This window comes from Adiantum capillus-veneris, chromosome 20 (genome assembly GCF_014529385.1).
Source record: "Adiantum capillus-veneris isolate H3 chromosome 20, ASM1452938v2, whole genome shotgun sequence".
In the NCBI taxonomy this organism is placed as follows: Eukaryota; Viridiplantae; Streptophyta; class Polypodiopsida; order Polypodiales; family Pteridaceae; genus Adiantum; species Adiantum capillus-veneris.
In genome coordinates, this window is record NC_140950.1 from 17,975,845 (window position 1) to 17,995,014 (window position 19,170).

The 19,170-nt window shown below is 45.3% G+C and overlaps 1 protein-coding gene across 2 annotated transcripts in view; it reads right to left on the reverse strand.

Moving 5' to 3' along the window:
* LOC147432179 (potassium channel KOR1-like) overlaps positions 1 to 19,170 on the reverse strand; it is a 115,825-nt gene that overhangs the window by 79,125 nt on the left and 17,530 nt on the right. The gene's annotated exons all lie outside the window — the stretch shown is intronic.

Below are 19,170 nucleotides of genomic sequence, written 5' to 3' on the forward strand. Positions count from 1 at the left end.
ATGTACTTCTGTCTCTGGCTCTAGATGGCATAAGCGGCATATCCTGCTATCTACTGGTGTCCCTCTGAATCTGCCAGTCTCAATCTCGAGCTGATGTGAGGACGTGCATATCTGGCCAATGGCACAACGCAAACCATGAGAAAGATGCGTGTCCAAATAGCTAGGTCGAATCACAAACCCATCCCCCGTGAGGTGGAGAAGATGCTCTCTATAGAAAGCCATCTTTGTGCCCAACTCCTGTAACGGCTCTATCCATGTCCTCCTCGTGTCCAGCTGGATCAGATCCTGACGAATAAGTCTATTAATCTCTACCCGTGTCAGAGACCTCAAGGGTGCCTGTAGAGAGTATTGAAAGGAGGCAACCTGTCCATGGTGAAACCATGTGTTTGAAACCATGATGCCATCTGTGCAAACCAGCATGATGTATCCCCATTAAGAGCTAATTGTCTGGAGGACTCTAGAGCCACCCTGGCATATCTGTCTCTGGTAGTATCCCACAGACTGTGTACAAAGGAGACTGATCTGGTAAGCGCCTCAATCTCCATAGGGGAGGCAGCTAATTCCGCTCGAATGATATCATGCGGTACGGAAGCCTTGGCTCTAATCAGCCGAGAGATTATAGATACCACGGGCTTCTCCATACGCCTCCAGCCATCCTGGCCTATAGAAGGTCCCCAAACCTGCACCCCATATAACATAGTAGAAGCAACCAAAGTATCAAAGAGCCATAACTTTGTCCTAGGTTCCTGGAACTGAACCTGCGAACACATCCTCTCCATTCCTCCCAGAGCCGCACCAGCTCTAGTTAGTCTAGTCTCTGCTGCTCTTCTCAAAGAAAATCTCGGCCCCGTAAAGACTACCCCCAGGTAAGTGTATGCATCTGTATACTCCACAATCTCTTGATCTCCTAATCCATTGCGGTGTGGTGTTAAACACCATAACCTTGGTTTTACCTAGGTTTACTGTCACAAAACGGGAGCGTACACGAGCACTTAGAAATCTGAAAAATAAAATACTTTGCAAATGTGAGAGAAGGGAGAAGATCGACACAGTATTGGGGACCAGAAGATGGGCTGGTCCCCCCCCCCCCCGTCAAGAGTATTCTTTATTCAGGGAGAGTTCATATACAAGCACGAGAACCCGAGGAAACCCCTCCATTCTGTAATCTTAGACCCGAAGGTCGTTCTTTCCCGTAAAGGACTTAGGCACGAGGCCGTACTTTCCCATAAGGGACTTAGGCGCGAAGCCGTACTTCCCGAGAGGGACTTAGACACAAAGGTCGTACTTCCCGTGAGGGACTTCCCGTGAGGGAGGATTCCTGCAAAAACAACCACACAAAGCAATACTCGCGAAGTGTAAACGACAAATTATACCTGTTACTCCTTGCTCGAGAAAAGCGACTTCCGCACTCCGTCGGCACACAAACTCTCGCGAAATCCGTCGCCGGTTCTTGTTACTAGATTCTAAGCGCTAACTCCTTCCTGTTGCTCCTGGCGTTCCTCCCAAAAACTGAACGTTGGCTGCTACTTTATAGGGCCTGGCACCCGGCGGGAATAGAGGGCCCAAAAGCAAAAGCATCTGGCGCCCTAGTGAGAGGAGAGAGAGAGAGATCGCTGCCCTCAGCCCTGCCCGTATAGTGCTCAGCGTAGGCTTTTTTTTTACGTAGAGTTTTTTTTAACGTAGGTTTTTTGAAGAGCCTTGCTTTATTTTATTATAAGAGGGCTGGTCACTTAAAAATGACCGGCCACTTTATAAAATAAAGTGTGAACTTGTTTAAACTTTAAAAACCACTCAGTGAGTTAGAAACAATGCGACACAAACACATTCCAAGCGTCCCCGGGTACAGAACACGGGCACAGATGCAATGCAGACAAGAACTCCTCGCGGGAAAGCATCTGCCCTCCCGCGAATGTTCCTGCTTTTCGTAAAAAGCTTCATTGAACCCATCTTTATTCTTGTGCTTGCGTTCTTACGCGTATTTTCTTACTCAGTTCGGATTTCCTCCTTAGCCTACGGAATGCCCCCTTTCTGATGCACCCGTCACCCATCATGTGACGCATCAGGGGCACTCGTAACCCGGCTCTTTCCACCGAACTTACGGAAACTCCTTCGCGATGTTTACCGTCACCCATCAAGTGACACATCAGAGTTGTCCGTTCTTGATGGCACTTCTTGTAGCTACAATCTTTTAACAGTTCTTAGTGTACACAATAAAATATCCTAGAAAAATAAATTAATCATTAAAAAATAAGAGAATAGTCCAATTAGCAACATTTACACACAGTCCACTATCCTCTGCAAAACTACGTAGTGCATCCAAATGTCGTTCAATACCTTCTGGTGAGTTAGATATCAACACAATATCATCAGCATATAGCAACAATGGGATCCACGTCCCTGCCAGCTGGGCACCCCTGTCACTCTCTCTGCCAATGTACTTAGACACCTCATCAACATACATACCAAATAGAGTAGGAGACAATGGGCAGCCCTATTTCACTCCAATAGTAGAGTGAACTAAATCAGATACCCCTTCCAGAGTGCGTACATGTCCTACCACTGATCTGTACAAAGCCATAATCCCCCAAATCACCTCTATGGGCACCCCCATCTCCTGCAGTCTGCGCATCAATTGAGCTCTTGGTACCATGTCAAACGCTTTGCAAAAACCCACAAAGCTACAATAGATCCGTCTCCCATGTGATCTGCCCTCCTCAATGATGGCCCTGAGTGTCAGAATATGATCAAGAGTGGAGAAACCCCTCCTGAAGCCGGCCTGACCCTTTGCTCGTACACCCTCGCCCTCTGCCCAATTACTCAAGTGTTGCTCCAGAATAGAAGCATACAACCGTGCCAATGTGTGTCCAACCATAATAGTGCGGTAGTTCCCAGGCTCTGTAGGGTCCCCAACCTTGAAGATGGGCACAATATTAGACAACCTCCAAGTCTCAGGTTGTTGCTAAATTGGCTTTATCTGATAGAAAAATAATTCTATATGAATTATTGGATTTATAAGTGAGAGGGTTTTCTTTATGGGAACACCACGAAAAATAATTCTAAATGAATTATTGTAATTTTTAAGTGAGAGGGTTTTTCTCACTGGAGACATCTGAGTATAGAGTATTCCTAGTGCTGCGTCATTCAAAGTAATGACGGGAGCACTGAGAACGGAAATATCTGTAAGGCCACCAGGAACGGGTACTTCTGATGCGTCACATCGGATGGGTGACAGGGGGCATCGGAAAGAAGTATCCGACCATCCGGGAACGGACATCTCTGATGCGTCGTAGGATGGGTGACATAGAGCATCGTGAAGGAGATTGTACCGTAAGTTCGGTAAGAAAGGACTAGGTTATGGGTATTCCTGATGCGTCACAAGGTGGGTGACGGGTGCATCAGAAAGGGGATATCCATAGTCGAGAGGAAATCCGAACTGGAAAGAGGAATACGCGTAAAGACGCAAGCACAAGAATAAAGATGGGTTCTGAAGAGCTTTTCTTAAAAAGAGAAAAATTTTAACGAGTTTTCCGGGAAGAGCAAACACTGTTCCGCGAGGAATCTATGTCTACATTGCATTTGTGCATGTGGTTGCATCCAGGGATGCCTGGGAAGTGTTGTGAAAGGCATTGTTTTTAACTTATAAGGTTTTATTGAGTTTTTGAGCAGGTTCAGACCAACTTTAAAATATGCCAGCCGTCCACTTAATAAGTGGGCAACCACTTAGAAAATAAAGCAACAAAACCAGCCAGCGAATTCTCTCTCCCTATTTCGGAGAGAACAGGAAAAAAAAAAAGGAAAAAAAAATAAAAATTTTTGAAAAAAAAATAAAAACCGGCCGCGATCTCTACACGAGCAGCTATTCGTGCCGTGGTCAAGGAGCTATAAAAGCACCACATGCCCTCACTGAAAAGGAGTTGCCAGTGCCAGCAAGAAAAGAAGCTACCACCAGAAGATGCGAGAGATCGCGAGACTACGAAGCACAGAAGTCGCTTTTCCCGTGCAAGAGCGACAGGTATCTATTGTGGATTCGCCATACGAATTGTTTTCGTGTGTTTGCATGTGTGTTTGCAGGTACTTCATTGCGAAGGAGAAGCGAGAAGGCTTCGGCCTACGCTTGGGAATTTCAGGGACGGAATTCGGAGATTGTTTGTGGAGTCTCGACTCCGAGTACAGACGGAAAAAGGATTGAGAGCTTGTCTCTCGGATTTCCCTTATGAGAAGGAACGACCATTGAGTCAGAGATTTAGAACGGAGGGGTTTTCTCCGGTTCTTGTGCTTGTAAAAAGATTCTCCCTAATAAAGAATTCTCTTTAAGGGGGGGACCAGCCCATCTTCTGGTCCCCAGTACTGTGACGATCTTCTCACTCTCTCTCTCTCTCTATTTATTTCTCTCTATATCCTTTGGCTTCAGTATTAAGTGATAAATTCTATTTATACGAATAGATTTTATATTGTTATGTGCTCCCGTTTGTGACAGTGGTATCAGAGCATGGTCTCCTCTCTTTCTCTGTAAAGGAGGACGACTCTAGGAAGATATGGGAAGAAGCTATGACAAGCCAAGAGAGAAGTAAGCAGGCGGAAATCTAAGTCCTGCAGGAAAAGCTCGCAGAGTTGGAAAAAAAAATTCTCTCTCTGCAAGAAGTCGACACAAGACTTGGGATTCTCTGCGAAGGTGACAAGAGCATGATGCTCAAGAACCTAGAGAATCCAAGGATCAGAATGCTCAAGATCCTTAAGAATAGCCAAGAAATCCCCTCATTTCAGGAAGGATATGAAGAAGGTCTCTAGACCTCAGAACACTCCGGTCAAGTTTGATACTTTTGACGGAAGGGAAGATGCCCCGAAAGCTACCGCTTTGATTCGACAAGTTTGAAGTTGCCTTTGCAAACGGCAATTTCTGAAAAAGCGTCGAAGGTGAGGCATGTGACCAAACACCTCAAGGGGGATTGCAAGTACTTGGTGGTATACCAAAGCTTTGCAAGGAACTTACAACAAGACTTGGATTCAATTCAAGGCTGAATTGTTCGACAATTTTTTTTCCTCTACGCTTTGAGGAAGGCATCCAAGATCGGTTTGCCCAATAGCAACATGAGCGAGTCAAAGCAAGTAGTGGTTCACTCTTGCCAAGGTAGCTCCATTCTTGATCCTCTCTGAGGAAGGAAAGATAAACAAATTTAACAAAGGACTTTTGTCCGAATTTTGTAAACCCATCTGCAAGATACTTTGCAGCAGATGGAGGAGTCAGCAATAAAAGCTAAAAGTGTACACCTTAGTGTACATAGAATACAATCCCCGCAGTGGGACGAGAACCATTGAACACAGAAACAACGAATTTTTGTTACCTCTCCTTGAAGGATAAGTTGCTATCCGGAGAAAGTTTGGAGTAAGGGAATTCAATCTAACTCCTGAGATTTTGAACAAAAGACCCTTGAACTTTAAGTGAGAGGGCAGGTCTTTGATCAAAGTTAAATCTTTGAGGAACCCATAAACTGTGTATTGCTTTTATGCACGAGATATGCATGTGTCTAACCAAGACAATCACTCTCGAGTATTTATGAGAGTAGGATCAATTTGAAACATTGTTTTCTGAGATGAATTGGTTTGCTCAACCATCCGGAAGGTCAACTATTGATCTCGTATCCGGTAGTTCACCAACAAATTACCTATTATTGCGGGTAGGACGGCAGAAAGGAAGGAACCATTCCGAGCTTTCAACCAAGAAAATCTTTCACTAAGCTTATGAACCAACACCCCCTACACGGTAAGGGAAGATATGGTAATGCTTTTCGCACAAGTGAAAGAATAATCTCTTTACGAGGAAAGGAACAAGCGACGACTACGGCTTGTGCTCGAGGAATCCAAGGATTGAAATCCTAGTTTATTTGATGAGCGGGTTTTGCTCTAAGATCGAGCCAAGGGATCGTCAAGTTGCGCGTCTTCGCTCTAAGGATCTTACGAAGGGAAGGTAATTTCCGAGGTTCACCGAAACTCTAACACAGCTTAAGAATTATGTACACTTTTGAGTACATGCATAACACACGAAGATGCAGACCTTGCCAAGGTGGATCATCTACCAGTTGAATTTTTTTCTGCTGAACGGAATGAGATGAACCAATTTCCTTTTCAGGAACTGGACGAGAGTTTGTTATACTCTCTTGAGCGCCTTTTTGTGCGAGAGGATATTCCGACACGAGAATCTCTATTTGAGATGTGTTTGGTAGAAGGAATTTGAGTTTCTCTACGGAGAAGAGGTTTTCTAATGGTCGTTGATCATTGAGTACGCTATGTGCTTTTACCATTACAGTAGCAACTTTTGGTTGCGATATATGTTTCTCCATGAGCAGGTCGAGTAGCATTTACACGCTGCTGGAATAAATTCGAACTATTCTGTTCGTAAGAATATAATTCGCCAACCATTTCAAAATGGTAAGAATTACATATGGGAGAACATCCCTGAGAATCAAAGAGGGTTCGCTCTATTGTGAACCGGGTTTGAACGTACGTTCAGAAAATGCTATGGCTAGAATCCTATCTGCTTGAGATTTTGCAAGTCGTCATTGATGCTTGCAAGTTGAATCATTTTTTATGATTTTGTAAGGAAGAGACGCTAATGGGCGTCGAGAAAACACTGTTGGTGGTAATAACTGGTAGGAGGAAAAGATTAGAAGAAAGTGCCGCCATGCACAAGGAATCTTCGGATTGGAACCGTCCGTCTACGTTGAGCGACGGCCAGGAACAAGAACCTTCTTTAAGGTGAACGCAAACGTTGTTTGTGAAAGAAAGACATCGAGATTAATACTCTTATGATTTGGGAATTCCCTATGTGGGAGGACATAAGAGGTTTAATACCCTCTAGACTAACAGCGCAGGATTATGCGCAAGGACAGATACCCAGATTGATTTCTAAGAGGATTATTATTCTTAGAATTGAGAAGGTGGAATTGAGTTAACAGATTCTCGCATGAGGAAACTTCCAATTTGTTGGAAAGACGCGAATGACAAGTTCTTACATGGCTCGTAACTTTAATGAAAGGTGAAGGATATTCTCGAGGTACTAGAGGAAAGACATAAACCGGTAAGGTAAGTATTGAATTATTGAATTTTTGTTTAATTTTAATTTTTAAGTTCTCTTTTGAGAAAGGACTAGCTCAACTCACCATTGAGCAAGATTTGGACTCTTTCCGGTTTCTCCCCGGTAGTTCAGTTGGATCTCTACAGTTGAGGACAACTGTTTATAAGTGAGAGGGATGTTGCTAAATTGGCTTTATCTGATAGAAAAATTATTCTATATGAATTATTGGATTTATAAGTGAGAGGGTTTTCTCGCTTGGAACACCAGGAAAAATAATTCTAAATGAATTATTGGAATTTTAAGTGAGAGGGTTTTTCTCACTGGAGACATCTGAGTACAGAGTATTCCTAGTGCGTCATTCAAAGTAATGACGGGAGCACTGAGAACGGAAATATCTGTAAGGCCACCAGGAACGGGTACTTCTGATACGTCACAACGGATGGGTGACGGGAGCATCGGAAAGAATTATCCGACCATACGGGAACGGACATCTCTGATGCGTCATAGGATGGGTGACATAGAGCATCGTGAAGGAGATTGTACCGTAAGTTCGGTAAGAAAGGACTAGGTGATGGGTATTCCTGATGCGTCACAAGGTGGGTGACGGGTGCATCAGAAAGGGGATATCCATAGTCGAGAGGAAATCTAACTGGAAAGAGGAATACGTGTAAAGACGCAAGCACAAGAATAAAGATGGGTTCTGAAGAGCTTTTCTTAAAAAGAGAAAAATTTTAACGAGTTTTCCGGGAAGAGCAAACGCTTTCCCGCGAGGAATCTATGTCTACATTGCATTTGTGCATGTGGTTGCATCCAGGGACGCCTGGGAAGTGTTGTGAAAGGCATTGTTTTTAACTTGTAAGGTTTTATTGAGTTTTTGAGCAGTTTCAGACCAATTTTAAAATATGCCGGCCGTCCACTTAATAAGTGGGCAGCCACTTAGAAAATAAAGCAACAAAACCAGCCAGCGAATTCTCTCTCCCTATTTCGGAGAGAACAGGAAAAAAAAAAATTTTAAAATTAAAAATTAAAAAGAAAAATTTTGGGAAAAAAAAAAAACTTCCGCGATCTCTACGTGAGCAGCTATTCGTGCCGTGGTCAAGGAGCTATAAAAGCACCACATGCCCTCACTGAAAAGAAGTTGCGAGTGCCAGCAAGAGAAGACTCTGCCGTCAGAAGACACGAGAGATCACGAGACTACGAAGCACGGAAGTTGCTTTTCCCGCGCAAGAGCGACAGGTATCTATTGTGGATTCGCCATACGAATTGTTGTCGTGTGTTTGCGTGTGTGTTTGCAAGTACTTCATCGCGAAGGAGAAGCGATAAGGCTTCGGCCTACGCTTGGGAATTTCGGGAATGGAATTCGGAAATTGTCTGTGGAGTCTCGACTCCGAGTACAGACGCAAAAAGGATTGAGAGCTTGTCTCTCGGATTTCCCTTATGGGAAGGAATGACCATCGAGTCAAAGATTTAGAATGGAGGGGTTTTCTCCGGTTCTTGTGCTTGTAAAAAGATTCTCCCTAATAAAGAATTCTCTTTAAGGGGGGGGACCAGCCCATCTTCTGGTCCCCAGGACTGTGTCGATCTTCTCACTCTCTCTCTCTCTATTTATTTCTCTCTATATCCTTTGGCTTCAGTATTAAGTGATAAATTCTATTTATCCAAATAGATTTTATATTGTTATGCGCTCCCGTTTTTGACACAGGTAATCCCTCACACATGGCACAATTGAACAACACTGTGAGAACCTCCATCAGCATATCCCTGGCATGTATAAAGTGCTCCGCTACTAGACCGTCATGATCATATGCCTTCCCGGTCCTCATCCTATTGATGGCCCTTTGTACCATCTCAGGTGTAAAGAAAGTGCTCATAGCTGGGCAAGGCTTGGTAGGGTCTGGAAGGGGTTCTTGTCCAGAAACTGTATATAATGATGTTGCATATTGGCCCCACCCATCAGGTGAAGTAATCACTGGGGGAGGGGAGTGCTCATGGAAGAGTCGCCATGCTTCTCCTGAGTCCCTACTCAAGAACATCTGATATAAGTCTCGTTCGATCTGAGCTAGGTAAGCTCGCTTCTTCCGTCGCACAAGGCGTCGGAAAGCAATCCAAGACTGTCTGTAAGTGATGACTCCTAAAAGAAGATCCATCTGAAGCTGGGCTCTCATCTCTCTGCGTTCTTCATCATACCAACTATTTTGGGGCATGCTCCCAGAATGTCGTCTCTTGCCCGACTGAGTGTGTGGGTATGCCACTGATGCAGTCCCATGTAGTGTCTCAGTCAGTAGAGTGGTGCACTCCTCCACTGAGAGGCCTGTATCATTTGTACCAGCTGTGCCTTCCAATAGACGGTCCTAGATCTTCTCTGTATAAACGAAATCAATCTCTGGAGTAAATGTATAGCGGGTGTGTGACTTGACTCCTGATGTCTGGGTTGTACTATATTGAAATTTGACGGACAGTGTCAAGAGAGCATGATCTACTGCTATGCCCACTGGCCTGGCTCCCACAGTGAAATCCTGAATGTAGGGGATAAAGCTTGGTTGTGTCATAACATAATCCACTGTACTGGCCCTATGTCTGTGTGGAAAGCATGTGAAACCGGCTGCTCCAGGAAATCGTTGTAAGCCGTTAAGTATAGCTAATCCATGTGTAGTCGTCATTTCCATGAGGTATCTCCCATATTCCGTCTGCTCTCTGTCATCTGAGCATCTATCAAGTCCCAACTCACCCACATCCAGCTCTCTAAGCATCTCATCTGAAGTGTCGTAGAAGATTGTCTGTGAGTTGCCCGTTCAGGCATTGAAGTCCTCTAGGAGAATGATATCACCATCCCTAGAAAACTCCCATATGTCATCATCTAGTATAGAGAAAGGCGACTGCCCTCTGGATGCAGCATACATTGATGTACTAGGAGGAAAGTAACATATGGCAATATATAGGAATTGACCTGTGTCAGCTCTCAGTCTTACCCACATATATCTAGCATGATCATCTCTTCGTACAATATGCAGTAATGGTTTTAGTTCCTCTCTGAATAGCACTGCTAATCCTCCTGAACCTCTACTCCCATGCTCAGACCTCGCATTTGTCATGTGAGCTGTCTCCCATCTGTATCCCACCACATGTGGCATCACCTGTCCAGGGGCCTGATGAGTCTTTGAGAAGAATACAATATCATTGTCTTTGAAACTGTCCTCAAATGCACCCACGTCCAACCTCATAGACTCATTACAATTCCAAGTAGCCATCTTCAGCGTGGTCCCATATGTCTCGCACCGTCATGCAGTGCGCCGCTCTAAAATCACCACCTGTCCATCTCTATAGAAGGCCATCTTTCCCTTCTCCCTTGCCGCTGTAATCTCTGGCATTACCTCTCTCATATGTGCGAGCTGTGAGAGAGTCAGGTCATCACCAAGGAAAATACCTGTCTTTTTGAGAGTAGGCCTCTTCCTCAAGAATTCCTTCTTCTCTTCCAACGAGGGGAAGCGTAGTATGAGAGCTCTCCCTTTTGAAGACTCTCCCGTGCCATCACTTTTCTCACCTACCCTCCATGCCTTTGTGTGCAAAGGCTTCTCCATCCCCATCATGGATGTAAGGCTTGTGACCTCTTTCTCCACATTGTTTATGTCTTTGAGACCAGTCACTCTCACATACAGTGTTCGCATCTGCCTTCTCTGTTCCTCTTCGAGGGTCATGTTGATAAGCGTCGGTGTACAAGGAGTTTCTTGGACTTTCCCTTTCTTGGCGACCTCAATCCATTTTTCGGCCTCGTCCGCCTTTTTTTGTGTCCTTGTTATCATCTCCGCCCATGAAGATGTCTTTGCCACACTCAGTTTTTCTTCCTTTGTGATCATCCTTACCTGTTCCTTGATTTCATCTATTACCGAGGGCTGAAATTCGCCTTCCTCTAGTCCACATCTTACTCTATCAGCAAGCTCCTAGTTAAGGGCCGAGACTTCTTTTTTGAGTGTCCGTATCTCGGCGTTTGGGTTCTCCTGTTCGAGACTTCTTCTTTGAGTGTCTGTATTTCTTCGTTAAGGCTCTCTTTCTCCTTCTTCCATTGTGCGCCTTCATTGAAGACCATCTGAAGGAGGTTGGCCTTCTCCTTCCACCATCCTTCCATCTCTATTTTCCACTCCTTCATTTCCCTCTCCATCTGCGTCATTCGCTTGTTCGTGAGCATGAAGGTTGCCTTTACTCACGACTTGCAATCAGGTGAGACATTGACGGCATCCGTGTCCTATGCAGGGTCTTGTGCAGAAGAGATTTCTTCCATGCTTTGTCGTTCAAGAGATGTATCGGGTTCACTTACCATTTCGCACACAGAATGTTCCACTGAAGCCTACGCGTATGATGTCGCATATGATATCCAGCTGAGCTACGCGTATGATGTCTTCCCAGCAACATGTAAGATGCCTGACCTACACGTAGAATGACGACCTACGCGTATGGTGTCTGTTGACCTACGCGTATGATGACCCTCCTGCGTAACTGACCACCAGCTGCTGCTGTCCAGCTTTTATGCAGTAAAACCTCAGATGATAAGAGGGCCTTGCGCCAGATGCGTTAACTCCCAACACTGTCCAAAGCTGTCCTGCTCATATCACGCAGCCCCTAGCTGCTTGAGAATGCCTGCAAGTGAAGGCTACCCCGAAGGGCGCAAAGCATATACCCTGCTGAATGTAGGTGATGCAGTACCCAGCGGGTCTGCCCTAGCTTCAACCCCTGTAGGAAAAGAGCATCTACGCAACCCCCTGCTGGAGATAACCCGCGCAGTCAACAAGCCCACTCAGGGTGCAGAATGTACCTGCTCACAGCCCCCTTCTGAGGTACTGTTCCGCTGCAAGAGCTCGAGATAGAGCCCTCTGTGATATCCCGAGCACAACCCTACTGTGGCTGCTCCGACCTACAATAGTGTGATGAAAACAGCCCTTCGAGGGCGTGACCTGTGGTATCCGAAAGCAGCCCCCGCTGGATGGGAGGCCTACTGTATGCACCCGAAACCTGGGATGTAGGGGCGCAACCTGCTACCCCGCAACCTGCTCCTGTGTGTGTGTGTGTGTGTGTGTGTGTGTGTGTGTGTGTGTGTGTGTGAGAGAGAGAGAGAGAGAGAGAGAGAGAGAGAGAGAGAGAGAAACCTACCTGACCCTCACGCTCAGCAGCCCGCCAGAGAGAGACCTCGTGCTGCTGCAGGAGAGAGAGAGAGAGAGAGAGAGAGAGAGAGAGAGAGAGAGAGAGAGAGAGAGAGTTGCTTGTTCCTTTATCGGATTATGAACTCAGGTCTCTCATTTAGAGAGGAAAATGAACATTCTCGTTGTTGGATTGTTTTCATTTCAACTACTTTTGTGTATTGGACTAGCAATTGGTCACTTCATGTGGACGGATGGGAATCCAAACCATAGAGAGAAAATGAAAATGAAATGTTATATTAACGTCTTCAAAAGGCCAAAATGACCTATGAGACCAATCAGTTACAAAATAGTGAATCTAATACCATGTCTGGGTACAAAAGAACTAGAAAAGAACTAGAAGTGGAACAAAATACTACTACTACTACTACAATCTAAAACTACGTGGGTGTAGCAGCTGATACAATAGGTACCCGGTAAACTGGATGTAACAGTGTGTGAAACAAAGATGGAAGAAATGGTGAGGATCCATCCTCATCTGCACTCTGGATGTCGAGAGAGTATGGCTCGAATCTTCTGTTGTAGTCTCCGTCGATGCTGTGTAGCTCCTCTCCTCAGTCGCGGTCGTCTGTATCTCTATAGCTCCAATGCTCGGTCGATGAGAGTGTCAGTAGTGGTCGAATGAGTGTGGGACGAGCTCTGCAGTGGTGGCTGCTCCTCTGGCTGTCCCATATCTAGTGAAAAGAAATCTGTAATGTGTCTCTGGGACTGCCTCTCTCTAGCTCTCCCCAGTAAAGTGTCTCTATACCTGTGTAACTCAAGTAGATATAGTCCAAGACATCTCTGATCCTCATAACTCATGACCCTAGATAGAGGACCAAAACCCTCTCTGAATAAGCAGTGGAAACGCCCCCGTATCTCATAGAACACTGTGCAATGACATATGTAGTGCAACTCTGTCTCTGGCTCTCTCTGGCATAATCGGCATATCCTGCTGTCTGCTGGTATCCCTCTGAATCTACCAGTCTCAATCTCGAGCTGATGTGAGGATGTGCGTATCTGACCAATGGCACAACGCAAACCATGAGACATATGTGTGTCCATGTAGCTGGGTCGAATCACAAACCCATCTCCTGTGAGGTGGAGAAGATGCTCTCTATAGAAAGCCATCTTCGTGCTCAACTCCTGAGGCGGCTCTATCCATGTCCTCCTGGTGTCGAGCTGGGTCAGGTCCTGACGAATGAGTCTAGTGATCTCCACCCGTGTAAGAGACAGCGAGGGTGCCTGAAGAGAATACTGGAAAGGGGGCAACCTGTCCATGGTGAAGCCATGCGTCTGAAACCATGAAGTCATCTGTGCATACCAGCATGAAGTGTCCCCCTGTAGAGCTAACTGTCTGGAAGACTCAAGGGCCAGTCTAGCATATCTGTCTCTAGTAGTATCCCATAGGCTGTGCACAAAGGACACTGATCTGGTAAGCGCCTCAATCTCCATGGGGGGGGCAGCTAGCTCTGCTCGAATGATCGCGTGAGGTACGGAGGCCTTGGCTCTAATCAATCGGGAGATCATAGATATCAAGGGCCTCTCCATACGTCTCCAACCATCCTAGCCTACAGAAGGTCCCCATACCTGTACCCCATACATCATAGCTGAGGCTACTAAAGTATCAAAGAGCCATAACTTTGTCCGAGGTTCCTGGAACTGAACCTGCGAACACATCCTCTCCAAGCCTCCCAAGGCCGCATAAGCTCTGGTCAGTCTAGTCTCTGCTGCTCTCCCCAAAGAAAACCTCGGCCCAGTGAAGACTATCCCAAGGTAAGTGTATGCATCTGTATACTCCACAATCTCTTGACCATACGTGAAGGTCGGTGCCGATCTCCTGATCCACTGCGGTGTGGTGTTAAACACCATGACCTTGGTTTTACCAAGGTTTACAGACAATCCACTATCCTCTGCAAAACTGTGTAATGCATCCAACTGTCGCTGCATACCCTCTGGTGAGTCAGAGATCAAGACAATATCATCAGCATATAACAACAATGGGATCCACGTCCCTGCCAGCTGGGCACCTCTATCACCTGAGAGAGAGAGAGAGAGAGAGAGATATGAATGAAATGAAATGTTATATTAACGTCTTCAAAAGGCAAAATGACCTATGAGACCAATCTGTTACAAAATAGTGAATCTGATACCATGTCTGGGTACAAGTTATATTAATGTCTTCAAAAGGCCAAAATGACCTATGAGACCAATCTGTTACAAAATAGTGAATCTGATACCATGTCTGGGTACAAAAAGACTAGAAGAAAAATAATACTACTACTAGAATCCATCCTCGTATGCACTCTAGATATCGAGAGAGTATGGCTCGGATCCTCTGCTGTAGTCTTCGTCGATGATGTGTAACCCCTCTCCATCATGGCCGTCTGGATCTCCGTAGCTCCAGTGCTTGGTCGATGACTGACACCAGATGGGGTCCCAAACCCCCCTCCCAAGGCCCCCTCTTCTCTAACGCTAGAGAGGTATTTTCTTTAGATTGCATAAATGCTGATGGGAACTTGATGTAGATGCTTAGTACTATGAAGCTAAGAACTAGATGCTGAAAACACTAGTGATTCTCTGACTAAGATCTACTACTTGATGGCCATATGGCTGAAAACTGATGGCTGAAAGTGCTGAGGTTGCGGGCTGATTTCGATGATGCTGATGCTGGAAAACGCTGGCTGAATTGTGCTGATGTCGATGCTTCAAAATGCTGGTCTGCTATGGCTAAAAACGCTGGTCTGAAGTGGGTACGGAACTCTGAGGTGCTGAGGGTACTTGTGTTGTGGGTACTTAGGGGTCCTTTCCTGCTTGAGAAGTGAACCCCCAGGTCTCTTATATAGCCAAGCAAAGTTGGGTCGAGCAACATTGTTTCTGAGCCCCCACGACTTTTACAATTAATGCTTTAAAATGTCACTTATTATTAAGTAGCTTAAGGGGTTGTTCCTAGGCCTATATGCAAAACTGATTGTACGGTGCAAGAGAGGGTATGCAACTATGACCTGCCTGAACATGCACGTCTTGCTAGAGGCTCACAAAGTGCGAGGGTAGGTCCTAAGCTAAACTAAGACTTACACAGAACTGTAGCAGAAGCTTGTTCAGGTGGCACATCTGCAGTGTGCACGTGACAACTGTGCACTAACATATATGATGCATCTCTGGCTCTGGCTATGTGTGGCATCGATTACATATCCTACTAGCTGTGGTATCCCTCTGAATCTACTAGTTACAATCTCAAGCTTGTGTGAAGATGTCCGTATCTGACCAATGGCACACCGTAAACCATGAGATAGATGTGTATCCATATAGCTGGGTCAAATCACAAACCCATCCCCTGTGCGTTGCAGAAGACGCTCTCTATAGAAAGCCATCTTCGTGCCCAACTCCTGTGTCGGCTCTATCCATGTCCTCTTTGTTGGGGTATATAGCCCAATGTGGTCGCCCAGGTAAGTGGGCGGGCCGCCAGGTATGTACACATATTCTTTTGTTAAAACCTAATAAGAACTCACTATGCTCTACACATTACAGTAGAGCGAGTTCACCATATCGTCGTGCTCTTCTTCTCGCACTCTCTCTCGCGTCGCACTTCCGCTCGTACTCCTTCAACTGGTATCAGAGCTCAGATCGAGGCTCGGGGCAGCACTGCAGGAAGCTAGAGTCACCAACTCAGATTGGAGTGAAATTCGACAGGCGAAGACACGGCCCCAAATCTCGTGGGCAGGCCCGAAGGGTTTGGTGTTGTCAGAATTTCATTCTGAGGTCATCTCGGCCACCGTTCGGCTTCGACAAAGGTCTGCGCAGGCCATTTTCGACTACGTGGTCTCAGCGGGTGCAGATCAGACTCTGCAAATTTGGGGTTTTCGGCCTATGACTGCAGGTGCTGAGGATATCGACACTCCCAGAGTGTTGATTTGTGGCTGTCTACACATCGAAGGACGGCTCACAGTTCTTGGAGGCGTGTCACATACGACACGGGCGTATCTACACACAGACTGTAGGCGACATCCACTAGTTCATCAGGTAGCTGCTTGATATTCCAGATTTCATCCTGACATTGCAGGTACTTCCACATGGGATGTATTGTCAGAGATGATGTATGTTTGTTGAGGGTTTGCTGGCTGTGAGTCACGCAGCAAACAACCGCCGCAGCGATTACAACATACAGTGGGAAATTTGTGGATGCATGACTTTGTGGGAAGTCTATGTACTGTCAGATTTATTGCAGCCTTTGTTGAGGGTCGCGTGAGGTTTTATTGAGCTGGGGGATTCTCGAATGTTGAGATCCTTTCGGTGATACAGGTCTTGGAGCGATCCCTCGAGCACCCTTAGATAGGCAGCTAGGATGTATTGACTGTGAGTTAGACAGTTGGGATTGCATCTTTGCTTTACTGCCGTTGAGGCATTGTCGCAGTCTATGCTTACAGGACAATGACAGGACAGTGAGAGACAGTACAGGTGCAGGACAGGTTTACCCGCAGCTTACAGTGTCAGAGAGACAGTGTTTTTTGAGCTGTTTTTTGGTTTGTTTTTAGTACACCAGAGCCATTTTACAAAGGAGACTCTGCCAAAATTTTTGCAGAATCTGAAGCTTTCTTGGTTCATTTGACAGGTTGATATTGGTTCAGAGGTCAGTTTACAGGGGAAACTCTGCCGAATTTTTCCCAGAAAAGTAAACTACTGTGAAGCGTAGCTATGGCTGGATCACAGGACACTGCTCTTTACAATATCAAGAAGTTGGATGGAACCAATTTCCCATTGTGGAAGAAGCAGATTTGGCACGTGTTGGTACAAAAGAAGCAGATAAAACCTATAAAGCTCAAGGGGATAAAACCAGAAGATATGGACGAAGATGAATGGAGCGAAATGGATGAATTGGCACTTTCTACCATTATGCTGACTTTGGCAGAAAGCGTTTACTTCAATGTAGCAGACGAGATGTCGGCTTATCAAGCATGGTTAAAGCTGAGTGATCTTTATGAGAAGCAGAGTGCAGCTTCACAGGTATACTGGCTTAAAAAGCTTGTTGACTTGAAGATGAAAGAAGGGACACCTATGTCCAATCATTTGAATGAATTCAACACAATCTATAGTCAGTTGTCAGCTCAAGGTGTCAAGTTTGATGAACCTGTTAGAGCTATGTTCCTGTTGATCACATTGCTGGAAAGTTGGGACACTTTTCACACAGCTTTGAGTAATTCTGAACCTCCAGATGGTTTGAACATAGCAGGTGTAGAAGGAAGTCTGCTTACTGAAGAAACCAATAGAAAGACAATGGAAAAAGGCAAAGGAACAGCCTTAGTTGTCAGGGGAAGGACCAAAGAAAAGTACAAAGGTGGAAAGAGGAATCAGCCTCGTAGCAAGTCCCGCAGTGCTAAAGGCAAGAGTGACATAGAATGCTACCATTGTGGCAAGAAGGGTCACATGAAAAGAGACTGCAGAGAATGGAAAGCAGAAAAAGGCAAAGAGAAAGCTGAAGACCATGGTGAGAAGAACAAGTCCTCAGTGAAGATTCAAGAAATAAATGTGACAAACACTGTTGCAGAGGATGACAGTCTAGTGTCAGGAGACATCTACTTCTTGAAGAATACAATGGACTCAGCTCTTCTTACAGCATCTGATGGAAATGCACTGAGTGACTGGATTATAGACTCAGGGGCATCACTTCATGTGTCTCCAAACAAGGAGTGGTACAATGGACTCAGCTCTTCTTACAGCATCTGATGGAAATGCACTGAGTGACTGGATTATAGACTCAGGGGCATCACTTCATGTGTCTCCTCTTATGTGACCACTAAAGATCATGTTCGGCTAGGCAATGGGCAGACATGTGAGATCTTAGGTGTTGGAGATGTTCAATTGAAGTTTTAGAATGGCTCTTCTTTCACGTTGAAGAATGTGAGACATGTTCCCGCAATTACAAAGAGCTTGATCAGCACAGGTTTACTTGATGATGCTGGCTACGTCACTACTTTTGGACAGAACATGTGGAAGATATCCAAGGGTTCTATGACAGTAGCACATGGAGTAAAGTCTGGAGGACTTTACATGATTTATGTATCAAATGTCTCTAAAAATGTAATCAATGTAACCGAGCAGCCGAACGTTTCTTTGTGGCATAGCCGGTTAGGACATATGTCCAAGAAGGGAATGGAAATCTTGTCTCGTTCTGGTTATTTGCCTGGCTTTTCATTTAATGATTTTGAATTCTGTGAACATTGTATGTATGGTAAGCAAACACAGCAGCCACATAAGCATAGAAGCAATAGAAGAGATACACAGTTGGCACTTGTTCATAGTGATTTGTGTGGACCTATGCCTAACCTATCTCTAGGGGGAGCTTCTTACTTTATGACATTTATAGATAATTACTCGAGGAAAGTATGGGTTTACTTTCTCAAGCACAAGGATGAAGCGTTTAGTGTTTTCAAAACGTTTGTGACACTTGTGGAGAATCAGAGTGGCAAGAAGCTTAAATGCTTACGCACTGACAATGGTGGAGAGTATGTTTCAAAGGCCTTTCAGGACTTTTGTGAGTCAAAAGGTATAAAACGTGAACTTACTGCTCCTTACAATCCTCCTCAAAATGGTGTTGCTGAGAGGATGTGTAACCGGCCTGTTCAATCCAAAAAGGGCGGTAGACTTTACTTTAAACCTTGATTTAGCTTTCACCCATTATTAGTCGTCTATTTTACCTGTACTTTCAAGACACAACAAAGGGGAGAGGGATACAGGCTGCTAGATTGCACCTGTATGAGTAGACGGACACCAGATTGGCCCCTAACTTAGGCGCCCCTTTCGGTATTTCTTTATTATTCAAAAGAGGGAATAAACGCTGTGGTTCCTACAAGCTGCCCCGCACAAACTCGGCTGAATTTCCACTGTTCCAGCCCGATTTCGGCAGCATAACTGTACTAGAACCCTTCACGG